This window comes from Lycium barbarum, chromosome 2 (assembly GCF_019175385.1).
Source record: "Lycium barbarum isolate Lr01 chromosome 2, ASM1917538v2, whole genome shotgun sequence".
NCBI classification, from domain to species: domain Eukaryota; kingdom Viridiplantae; phylum Streptophyta; class Magnoliopsida; order Solanales; family Solanaceae; genus Lycium; species Lycium barbarum.
Window position 1 is genome coordinate 130,988,015 of NC_083338.1, and position 9,952 is coordinate 130,997,966.

Here is a 9,952-nt window from a genome sequence, read left to right on the forward strand (position 1 = left end):
ATAATGGCTACAATTGAAATGGTCAATTTTGACCTTAATTGAAAGCCAATTTGTGACACCCCAAACCGAGGGGCATAACGGGCACCCGGCTTGACTCACTGAGCGTCACGTGGCGTGCTTACAAGCATAATTTATATCTCAAAACTATACTATGGCATCAGCCGCAGAAAAGGCCCAACATGACAGTAGACATCGCGCGCACGCGCACATACACACACACATATATAGACACATATACATACGCGAGCTGACAAGGCCGCCACTATCCTTATACATATAACATATGACCGGCAAGGTTAGAACAATGACATCATAACTCTACTGGGGCCGACAAGGCCACACATAATATACACATACCTACATCTGTCTATGAGCCTCTAAGAGTGAACGTGTGACATACTGATCGGGATAGGGCCCCTCCATACTCGTAAGACATAATGAATACATAACATATATGCCATATATATACTTAACCTATGCAAGTCCGAAGGAATGGAGCTTGCTGACTGTATCATCTTACCAAGAGCCTTCGAGATACTCTGCCATGACCTGCAACACGAAATGCAGCATCCCGTGAAATGAGATGTCAGTACGGATTGAAGTACTGAGCATGTAAAGCAGGAATACATGAATATAAGTAAATAACGGATAGAAAAAATAGTAACCACATGGGACATCTGAGGACATACAATATGCAAGGTATGCGTTTGAAAAATCATATGCAAATATACATATATATAATAGCATCATCATCATGCCATCATTGTATCATCATCATCCCGCATCCGGGGAAACATCATCATAACATGCCCACTGCAGTGGTGAGCACATCTACTTGTCTGCCCGGCCGACTTTAGCGCGACACGGTGTATATATATATAATGCATGAGGAATCAATGAAAAGTAATCGGGCCTTTCGAAGTGACGTAAGGTCGTAGCCTCCGAATACATTATGGAACTCGTGTCATCTCAAGGAAAGAAAAAGGGAAATGAAGATAGCTAACATAATTATGGTACTCGTCATGTAGCAACCCCTTTGGGAGGATGTCACTTACAAAACAAAAGAAAATTTCATACTTACAACGTTCAGAAAAAATTTATTTAATAAGGTATTCGCAGTAATTTAATAGCGAAAATAGACCCATGTGAATAAGTTTCCAAAAATGACATCTCAACATAGTAGGATCTAAAAGAAACCACCTAAAACAAAATAGAAATATCCAACCATAAAAATGGACAACACCTATTTTGAGCTAAATCAATACTTTAGAATTTATCATACATTTAGTAGAGAAATATTTTTCATGCTACAACATCCAAGGCTCATACGAAGCATGAAATTCAACTCCCAATCTCAAATACAAACTAGTTAAGTTCCCAAGTTCGACACAAGTACTAAATTTGATATATTACAAGACTTGGGCATGGACACTCCCAAAATAGTCAAGTCATTCATCAAAATCAAGTTACAAAATATTAGCATCATGACCCAAATTTCATTCAAAAGGGCATATCTAAGTGTATCACATGGATCACGTACAAGTCCCCAAAAATATACAAAATGAATGTGCTCATGCAAATGTGATCTTCATTTAAGAGAGTCTACTTCAAATGGCCATCCTCAAGTCCCTTTTGGAACATCACCTACGATAGTAACAAACTATCGCGAAGCATAAATCTTAGTGACACATAAGCTTAACTAACACTTAGAATAAAAATATAATGTAAGGAGTACAAGAATAAATTCTAGGAATAAGCTTGTCAAAATCACCATCAAGAACAAAATGAAGGTACAATCCTTTCAAGAAAATAAATATCAAATATTAAAATAGTTCAAGATATCAATATTCAAAATCTCAAATATCAAGAAGCTTTTCAAAGCAAATCCAACAAAGTTCACCATTTGGTTAATTTTGCCCAACACATACATCATGCAATTACATCAAAGCATAATCGAATAACAAGAAGGACCGGAGTCCCAAATCAAATAGGGTCGTCACCCAATAATCAAGAGAATCAAGAACCATGTTGAAAGTGGCTTCCCCATTCATACTTAAGATGGACCAAGATCCATAATTAAGATGAAATCTGAATCCAAAGTCAAGATGGGACAAGATCCGAATAATCTCAAGAGGCATGCCAATATAAGTGACAAGTCACTATCACAAGGACAAAGTCCCAATGAGAATGCGATAACGCTCAAGCAATCCGTATATGTGGGCGAGTTATTTTGTCTTACAAAGCATTCCACATGATACCAAATGATATTCAAAGTTGTCGAGTGGCTCAAAGTGTTCATACTCAATTAAACATAGCAAAATAAGAATATAACTAGCAATAACCGAATAGGATAGCAAATTAAAGTAAAGACAAGTTTTACCCAAGCTCAAGATATTCAACATACTTCAACTAAATAAAATGTGAAATTCAAGAATATGTGCAAACCTTGGAGATTTAGTGCCTCTAAAGCTCAAAGAAAAACGCCAAGAAGTTACAATCCCCAAGGCAACGATCAAGCAATTATATCAACTTCCTTAGCTTTTACAAGAGCCTCTTGCACCTTAAATACACAATGAGTATATAAAATGTGAAATTCAAGAATATGTGCAAACCTTGGAGATTTAGTGCCTCTAAAGCTCAAAGAAAAACGCCAAGAAGTTACAATCCCCAAGGCAACGATCAAGCAATTATATCAACTTCCTTAGCTTTTACAAGAGCCTCTTGCACCTTAAATACACAATGGAATACTCACTTAAGGTCTGGAGTTTAACAATATAGATGTTAAATCATGACGAACAAAAACGGGGCTAAATAGGTCACCATTATTGCAAAATTTTAAGTAGAAAAAAATTCTGGACAACAGCTATGTGCTGCCTTGCAGTCTGTTTTTGGCATAGTAAATAGAGGAATTGGAATTTTCGCAAAACACAAAAGTTGTGGATAATTTTCTTCTCTTTTCACAGCATTTTGAATCACCACATTCCGCCTTATAGATCAAAAGTTATGGTCAATTTACTAACTGCTGCCAGCTCCAAAAGGGGATTAAATTTCCTTACTTCAAGGTTTCAAAATCTCTAACAAAAACTTGAATATTTCATCCAAAATAATATGGAATAACAAGCTTACCACAAGATTGATTGAGCTTCTCCACAAACCCAAAACCTAGGATTATCAAAACAAGACTTAACCTATTTGATTCTTGGTGGCGACCTTCCAAAATATATACAAAGCATGAAAACTAGGAGGATCTTTTTGATATTTGGAGAGTAGTTTAGGTGGATTGGGATTTTTAATGGATGGTTTAGGAGGAGAAGAAGAAGAAGAAGAAGAAGAAGAAGAAGTCGAGAGTGAGGTGAAAGAAATGTTCTTCTTTTCTTGTAGTACCCATTTTTATCAATTGGGTCTTACTAATGGGCTTCAATATCCAAAAAAAAATAAAAAAATATGACAAGTCCAAATTTATTTATTTATTTATTTCCAAACAAAAACTAAAATTTTAAACTCAAGAAAAATAATAAAAAATATTTACTACAAGAGCAAGATTATTTAACTGGCAATAATAAATTTAGGATGTTACAACTCTCACCCCCTTAAAAGAAATTTCGTCCCAAAATTTACCTTATACTAGTCTTGGAACAAGTGTGGGTATTGTATTCGCATGTCCTCTTCTCGCTCCCAAGTAGCTTCTTTGCCAGAATAATTTCTCCATAGGACTTTTACTAAGGGGATTTTCTTCTTTCTAAGCTCTTTTACCTCACGTGTCAAGATTTGGATAGGTTCCTCTTCATATGTCAAGTCAGGACTGACCTCAATGGATTTAACAGGAAGAATATGAGATGGATCTGAACGATATCTTCTAAGCGTAGAAACATCGAAGACATTGTGGATCTTATCTAAATCCGGTGGAAGAGCTAGTCTATATGCAATTGGGCCAACTCTCTCAAGTACCTCATATGGTCCAATAAATTGAGGACTAAGTTTTTCTTTTTGGCCAAATCTCATAATCTTCTTCCATGGAGAAACCTTTAAAAATACCTTATCTCCTACTTGATGCTCAATCTCACGCCTCTTAAGATCAGCATAAGACTTTTGTCTATCCGAAGCATTTTTTAGACGATCCTTGATGATTTTTACTTTATCTTCAATTTGTTGCACAATCTCCGGACCAACCACTTTTCTTTCACCAACTTCACTCCAACAAAGAGGAGTTCTACATTTTCTCCCATATAATGCTTCATAAGGAGGCATGCCAGTGCTTGATTGATAGTTATTATTGTAAGAAAATTCTATTAAGGCTAGGTGTCTGTCCCAATTACCCTCAAATTCCATAATGCAAGCTCGAAGCATATCTTCCAAGATTTGAATTACCCTCTCGGATTGGCCGTCTGTCTGAGGATGGAAAGAAGTACTAAAGTTCAACCTAGTGCCCAAAGCTTCTTGCAAGCTAGTCCAGAATCTGGATGTAAACCTCAGGTCTCGGTCAGATACAATAGAAATAGGAACTCCATACAGCCTCACAATCTCATTAACGTACAATTCTGCTAAACGTGCAAATGGGTAGTCTACTCTGATGGCCAAGAAATGAGGAATCTCGTTTAGCCTATCAACTATAACCCAAATTGCATCATGATTTCTTCGAATGCGTGGAAGTCCATAAACAAAGTCCATAGTTATTCTTTCCCATTTCCACTCAGGTATCGATAAGGGTTGTAACAAACCAGTTGGGACTTGATGCTCGGCCTTTATTTGTTGACAAACAAAGCATTTAGAAATAAATTACGCAATGTCTTTCTTCATACCATTCCACCAATAGTGTTCTTTGAAGGTTCGGTACATTTTAGTACCTCTAGGATGCATTGTTAATAGTGAAGTATTTGCTTCATTTAGAATTTCTTTCCTCAAGTTGTCATCTTTAAGAACACATAATCTACCTTGATAAAATAGTACTTGATACGCTCAAATTACACGTATTAATGGCGTAAATCGAACGTTGTCAAATATAGTAACCCAAACAAGGTTGGGGTCGAATCCCACAGGGAATATGGAGAGAAAAGGGTACTAATTGTATGCGATACTAGTCTTTAAAGGCTTTAATCATATTCTGAATAGTTTGAAATATTTGTTGAGTAATGTAATTGAATACTTTGACTTGAATTGTACTTAATGCGAGAGAGACACTAAGGTTGTGTTCCCCATTTTGATTAGATATTATGCTTCAGGTTTCAATGTGATATACTTCTAATGGTTGTTCTAAGAGTATGCACTTGATCTCTTAAGGACTTCCTAATGTTTCCCAACAGTTAGACCGTATTTCCTCTTTATGATTTTTCCAAATGTAAAAGAGTTGAAATCAAAGAGCGACCAATAATGCCAATTAGACTTATTCTTATCCCTAAGTTAGTCAATTAAACGAGGGTTAACGCCACGAGTCATTGTTATTCAATCTTACCAATACTGACTCTCTTTCCCAAGAAATGTTGGTATAATGGCTTAGGCTAATGCTTGCAATCATTACCCAACGCTAACGCACAAAGATAGAATAAATACTAACAACCATTATGCATATATCAATAGTAGAAACCCATTCACATAATACTCATCATGAGATCCACAACCTTAGAATTAAAATTAGCTACTCATCATTTTGGTTAACAAAGAAAGCTTAAAAGTTAAACATAATATATGTCATGCCCTATTTTTAACGGGTTAAAACTAGTTCACAACTTATGACTACGTTTCCTCTGGTTTTGTAAATTTTCAGAGTCGCCACCTAATTTTAGGAAATATTAAGAAACCAATTGTAAAAAGTAAACTCCATTTTTTTAGTCTTTGAAACCTGTGAGATTCTAGGTAAGGGTTTTATTTACCCCGAGGGGAAGGTATTAAGCATCCCTCAGAGCCTATCCAAGACAGTCTTTAAACTTAGTTTAATTAATACTAGAGGGGGATTATTTCTTTTATTATCACCTATTTAAAGAATTACGGAAAAAGAAATTACTCTCTCAAAACTATTTGTATAAAAAAAGGGTTTTTTAATGTAATTGTAACTATGTGAGCAAATGCATATACATAAAGGAAGTAGTTAATGCTAATGTGTGCATAAGAAAAATATGTATGACATTTGTTTTATCTAGAGTGGTATGTATAATGTAGAATAAGAGGATATATATATATATATATATATATATATATATATATATATATATATATATATATATATATTATAAGAAAATAACGTATATGCATGATATGTATATCATGGGTAACAAAACAAAAAAGAAAAAAAAGAAAAAAAAAACAATTATTGATGCCATGATAGTACTATATGTGTACATATAATGAAAATACGACTAAGGGAATTAATAAAAAATAAGATAGCTCAGGTGTGGTATGCGCGTATGAAAATAGTATGTTGGTACACCCATAATAAAGGAAAGCAATTAAGATAAGATGTAAAATTATATGTATTAGGAATATATATATATATATATATATATATATATATATATATATATATATATATATATATATATATATTGTATTCAAAAGAGTGCATATGTATATTTTAGAAGATGAGGTATAATATAATTGTTGTATATAAGGACAGTATATATAATGTAGAGTATGAAAATGTATATTTTTTTTATGAGAAAATAATATATATACATGAAGGATATTTATCGTAAAAAAAATATAGTGTAAAAGGTATACTTTTAGAAATAGCCATGAAAAATATAATAATATGTATAAGTACCGTGATATAGATAAGTACACGCATAATGAAAAGATTGATTTAAAAAAATAAGATAGTATATGTGTATTAAACAACTTTTCATCGGCCTAACTGTAGTGTTTTGTTTGAATTAGTAAAATTCCTATCAAGTGTAGAAATCTGTTCTTTTAAAGAAACATAGTAGCAATTGCTGCTTTGCTTTCATCAAATATGGCATGTTTTCCTTATAAATAAGAGCAACAGCTTGCCAAAGGTGTAACAGCAGCTCAGTTCCTTTCTTAAGTGTGGCACTGTTCTTTTCAAAGTGAAACATCTTAAAGGGGCATCAACATTTCAGCCAAATAAAGGAAGCAGTAACTGATTCTCAATATATATTATCTTTTCAGTATTTTAAAGGTGGAGTAAATGTAACTGCAAAGCAAATACCCAGAGCAACAACTGCTCTAAAGCAGCAGCACAGTAACAAGTTGAACTAAAGCTCAAAGGTAGGTAGCCCAAACAGATTCTAGACATATAAGCAAGATATCTACAACGTGCTCTATGAACTTCATCCATCGGAATCTACTTTAAAATGTGGAGTAATCATGCTGTAATCTATACATCAAGCAGTGATAGGTTCATATATATATATATATATATATATATTTTAAACTTAAAAAAAAAAAAAAACTAATTAGATAAAGGAACACATGCAGGGGATTAGAGAAACATGGACATATTACCAACACTTATCCCAGGGAAAATCAACCAGTAAAATAACTGAGCTACCTACAACACCACACAGATTCAGGATAGCATATTGAATTGAATTTCATGCTCAAAAACTAAAGGATTTAATAATATGAGCTTTCAGAGTTAAAGTAGGCAATCTAAATGGACTACATATTAAATACTCAACCTATCAGCCCAGAAGAACTACCAATACTCAACCTAGCAGCCTAGAAGAAATACTAATACGCAGTATGTTTAACTCTATACCAACATTTGAATCCAACATGCATAGAAGAGAGCTACCAAGATTTCAAGTATACAAGTAGGTTAATAGTGTTAATATTTAAAGCAGTAGCTGTTTTAGAAGAGAAAGGAATTAATTCTGAGAACAATTTCAAGATGGAGCTATGAACCACATCATTTTTCCTCATGATATCAGCTTAAATTAAACTACTCCCAAAGCATTGTCAACATTGCCACTTAAATCTACCTCAAACTAATCTAGGACTGATCACAAGGAAGAGGGATGGCCATCAAATACATTTCAAACTACACCAAACATAATCAGATTGAGTTGAAGGACTTGTCAATCTCTAAGTTGAAACAGTGTTCTATCCTTCAGAGAAATAAAAGTTAGAAACCAAATAGAGGGACAAATCAGCTGATCCAACAGTGGCTAAATAATGGAATAACAACATCCAGACAAGTCCTTCCAGTGCAACAAACATTCAATAACATTTGCCTTGAAAATAAGCAACTATTTATGGCCAAAATGCAGCAACACTAAGTATAAATTGCAGTAACTGTTTGGTTCTAAATGTGTCTCAACAATGTGGCATTTTCAGCCACAAAAATGCAGTAATCAGCTCCCCAAATGCAGTAGAAAGTTGCCAAAAAAAAATGCAGCAACAAGATGGCAAATATAGTAGCAAATCAGACAGCCAAGCAGAACAGGGTGACAGTAAGGAAACAGGGAAGTGGTCAAGCATGCAAGCTAACAACCTCAATACAGTATTGTATTAAGGGTCTTATTCAGAATTTAGGAAAAAACTAATACTATTCCATCCTTTATTATGACGAAACAGCTTATGTCCCCCAAAGAATAAAACAAAACTGTATTAATTTGACCAGACTTAATAATTTGCAATTATAAGACATCGGAGGCTGCACACGCACATGAATTGCGATATTTAGAAACCATAACACATGACCACATTGAGTGAATATTGAGTGACCATCTTCCAAAAGTAAGTTAAACCTAAATGCCTCTTTAATGTTAAGTCAAAAATCCCTCAAAGATATCAGTTATGAATGCTATCAAGAATTTGTAAATTAAAATATCCCAAGAAATCTCTTATAAACTGAGCTTGTAGCTCATAGTCTAACTCTACATCCTCCCAGACTTAGGCTAAACACATAGTAAAGGATCAGCTGTTAACATTACCTGATCAGTTGCACTCAAACCAGGAATCATAATCAGAACTGAATAATTTCTAATCCATAAAATCCATATTTAAGCAGGGTGAAACTGGAATATCTTATCCAGTAACATTAAGAATACTAAGAGCTATCGACCCACAGACGCAACTAATGACCAAACTGGCAATAGGCAGCCACGAGTTAAGGATCATATAACGAACATTTCAATTTAATACTCTTATAATTCACATCTAAGTTCATCTCACACTAACCAAAAGAAAACTAGATTTAAGCTATACTAACAACTACAACAATCTTCATCGTTCAAACTAAACGGTCTCCATATCAATTGTAAACTAATCTAACTCAATCAACAAATCAGATAAGCACTAATCATACCCTAGTAATATACTAAAACATAAATCATGAAGGAAAGCATTAAGGATTACCTTTTCCGTGACAGCGAACTGAGGTTATTATCGTCGTCGAGTCTTCGAATCCGCTCAAAGTGGTCCTTGCTCAGCCGAGAACAACCAAAATTCGACAAAAACAAAAGTAGAGTTAAAATATAATTTTTCAGACCAGCAACTAAAAAAAAGATTTTTTTTATTTTTTATGAAAAGCTTGATGAAAACAGATGAGATTTTTTTTTTTTGGGGGTTATTCAAGAGGGATTTACAACACTTGAATCTTGTCAACTTAAATGGGATTTTCTACGCCTCCAAAACCTACTCAAAACAGCCCACAAGAGTCTGTATTTATAGAAAAATATTGAGGGGTTTCTAAAACTCGAATTCGAAGCTCAAAAATAAAGAAAAAGGGGGGGAAATTTTGGGAAATTTTTTTCAACTGATGAGATGATGAAAAATGCGGATGGGCTTACCTTGAAATCCGCTGAAATCGCACATAGAGCCTGCAAGTTTTCAGAGATGGAGTGTGAGAAAGGAGAAGAGGGGTGTAGGTAGCGGATTTTGTGGGATATGGGCGTGGTGGTGGTGAAGTGATGGAAGTGACGAGATGGGGGGTGGCGTGGTGGTGCGGTGGAAGAGAGAGGAGAGAGGAGAGAGGAGCGTTTAGGGTGGTTTGGTT

General features: G+C 34.5%; 1 long non-coding RNA gene across 2 annotated transcripts; it reads right to left on the reverse strand.

The window, feature by feature from the left end:
- Positions 1-235: 235 nt before the first annotated feature.
- Positions 236-9,952, reverse strand: LOC132627271 (uncharacterized). 2 transcript variants are annotated; one of them, XR_009577821.1, is made up of 3 exons: positions 9,313-9,952; positions 2,446-2,727; positions 236-549 (listed from the first exon to the last, which is right to left on the reverse strand). It is a non-coding gene; the product is annotated as an uncharacterized LOC132627271 (long non-coding RNA). The 2 variants fall into 2 exon arrangements; XR_009577822.1 differs by lacking the exon at positions 236-549 and adding an exon at positions 1,324-1,660.